The sequence below is a fragment of the Oncorhynchus keta genome, chromosome 35 (genome assembly GCF_023373465.1).
Source record: "Oncorhynchus keta strain PuntledgeMale-10-30-2019 chromosome 35, Oket_V2, whole genome shotgun sequence".
In the NCBI taxonomy this organism is placed as follows: Eukaryota; Metazoa; Chordata; class Actinopteri; order Salmoniformes; family Salmonidae; genus Oncorhynchus; species Oncorhynchus keta.
The window spans coordinates 73,546,989-73,549,662 of record NC_068455.1 but is presented as its reverse complement, the minus strand read 5'-3'; the positions used below and the strand labels follow the sequence as shown (position 1 = coordinate 73,549,662).

Genomic DNA, 2,674 nt, shown 5'->3' with positions numbered 1-2,674 from the left:
TTTAATTGGCTCCCGAGTGGCGCAGCGGTCTAAGGCACTGCATCTCAGTGCTTGAGGAGTCACTACAGATTCCACTCCCTTTCAATAAACATAGTTTACATGTTGTTAGCAATCTAAGCCAACCCCGTCTGTTTTGCCCCATAGTTGTGCATGTCTCGCTTTTGTTGCTAAATAACCAAGCCTTTTATATGTATCAATCTTTTCCAGATAACAGAGGCATCGAAGACCAATATGACTGAAGAGAAAGACCAGCTACAGACCAGCTACAACAACCTGACTAAAGAGAAAGACCAGCTACAGACCAGCTACAACAACCTGACTAAAGAGAAAGACCAGCAACAATAACCTGACTAAAGAGAAAGACCAGCTACAGACCAGCTACAACAACCTGACTAAAGAGAAAGACCAGCTACAGACCAGCTACAACAACCTGACTAAAGAGAAAGACCAGCTACAACAACCTGACTAAAGAGAAAGACCAGCTACAGACCAGCTACAACAACCTGACTAAAGAGAAAGAACAGCTACAATAACCTGACTAAAGAGAAAGACCAGCTACAGACCAGCTACAACAACCTGACTAAAGAGAAAGACCAGCTACAGACCAGCTACAACAACCTGACTAAAGAGAAAGACCAGCTACAACAACCTGACTAAAGAGAAAGACCAGCTACAACAACCTGACTAAAGAGAAAGACCAGCTACAGACCAGCTACAACAACCTGACTAAAGAGAAAGACCAGCTACAACAACCTGACTAAAGAGAAAGACCAGCTACAACAACCTGACTAAAGAGAAAGACCAGCTACAGACCAGCTACAACAACCTGACTAAAGAGAAAGACCAGCTACAACAACCTGACTAAAGAGAAAGACCAGCTACAACAACCTGATTAAAGAGAAAGGCCAGCTACAGACCAGCTATAACAACCTGACTAAAGAGAAAGGCCAGCTACAGACCAGCTACAACAACCTGACTAAAGAGAAAGGCCAGCTACAGACCAGCTACAGACCAGCTACAACAACCTGACTAAAGAGAAAGGCCAGCTACAGACCAGCTACAACAACCTGACTAAAGAGAAAGGCCAGCTACAGACCAGCTACAACAACCTGACTAAAGAGAAAGACCAGCTACAGACCAGCTACAACAACCTGACTAAAGAGAAAGACCAGCTACAACAACCTGACTAAAGAGAAAGACCAGCTACAACAACCTGACTAAAGAGAAAGGCCAGCTACAGACCAGCTACAACAACCTGACTAAAGAGAAAGGGCAGCTACAGACCAGCCTTTTTCCTGGGTTCACATTCCTGTGTCCTTTTTCCTGGGTTCACATTCCTGGGTTCTTTTTCCTGGGTTCACATTCCTGTGTCCTTTTTCCTGGGTTCACATTCCTGGGTCCTTTTTCCTGGGTTCACATTCCTGGGTCCTTTTTCCTGGGTTCACATTCCTGGGTCCTTTTTCCTGTGTTCACATTCCTGGGTCCTTTTTCCTGGGTTCACATTCCTAGGTTCTTTTTCCTGGGTCCTTTATCCTGGGTTCACATTCCTGGGTCCTTTTTCCTGGGTTCGCATTCCTGGGTTATTTTTCCTTTATTGATTGGGTTTAATAATGGAATTATAGGGATTTAGTTGTTAGTTTTGGTCAGTTTGCCGGGAGTTTGGTGGGGATGGCGACACACATAGGGACGCCTTCCCTATCGCTGTATGACAACTGTAATACTTGAGTAAAAGTGAAAGATACCTTAATAGAAAATGACTCAAGTAAAAGTGAAAGTCACCCAGTAAAATACTACTTGAGCAAAAGTCTGAAGGAATTTGGTTTTAAATATACTTAAGTATTAAAAGTAAATGGAATTGCTGAAAATGTACTTTAGTATCAAAAGTAAAAGTTTAAACCATTTTAAATTCCTTATTTTAAGCAAACCAGAAGGCACCATTTTCTTGTTTTATTGATGGATAGTCAGGGGCCACTCCCACACTCAGATATAATTTAAAAATGAAGCATTTGTGTTTAGTGAGTCCTCCAGATCAGAGGCAGTAGGGACCAGGGATGTTCTCTGTTTAGTGAGTCTGCCAGATCAGAGGCAGTAGGGATGACCAGGGATGTTCTCTGTTTAGTGAGTCTGCCAGATCAGAGGCAGTAGGGATGACCAGGGATGTTCTCTGTTTAGTGAGTCCACCAGATCAGAGGCAGTAGGGACCAGGGATGTTCTCTGTTTAGTGAGTCTGCCAGATCAGAGGCAGTAGGGACCAGGGATGTTCTCTGTTTAGTGAGTCTGCCAGATCAGAGGTAGTAGGGACCAGGGATGTTCTCTGTTTAGTGAGTCTGCCAGATCAGAGGTAGTAGGAATGACCAGGGATGTTCTCTGTTTAGTGAGTCCACCAGATCAGAGGTAGTAGGGACCAGGGATGTTCTCTGTTTAGTGAGTCCTCCAGATCAGAGGCAGTAGGGATGACCAGGGATGTTCTCTGTTTAGTGAGTCCTCCAGATCAGAGGCAGTAGGGATGACCAGGGATGTTCTCTGTTTAGTGAGTCCTCCAGATCAGAGGCAGTAGGTACCAGGGATGTTCTCTGTTTAGTGAGTCCTCCAGATTAGAGGCAGTAGGGATGACCAGGGATGTTCTCTTGATCAGTGTGTGAATTGGACCATTGTCCAGTCAAAATGTAACGAG

General features: G+C 44.3%; 1 long non-coding RNA gene across 1 annotated transcript; it reads right to left on the bottom strand.

Annotated features, from left to right (window-relative positions):
• Nucleotides 1-251: 251 nt before the first annotated feature.
• Nucleotides 252-1,203, bottom strand: LOC127915592 (uncharacterized). The gene is made up of 4 exons (XR_008091391.1): nucleotides 1,110-1,203; nucleotides 785-857; nucleotides 650-753; nucleotides 252-576 (listed from the first exon to the last, which is right to left on the bottom strand). It is a non-coding gene; the product is annotated as an uncharacterized LOC127915592 (long non-coding RNA).
• Between the last annotated feature and the right edge of the window lie 1,471 nt (nucleotides 1,204-2,674).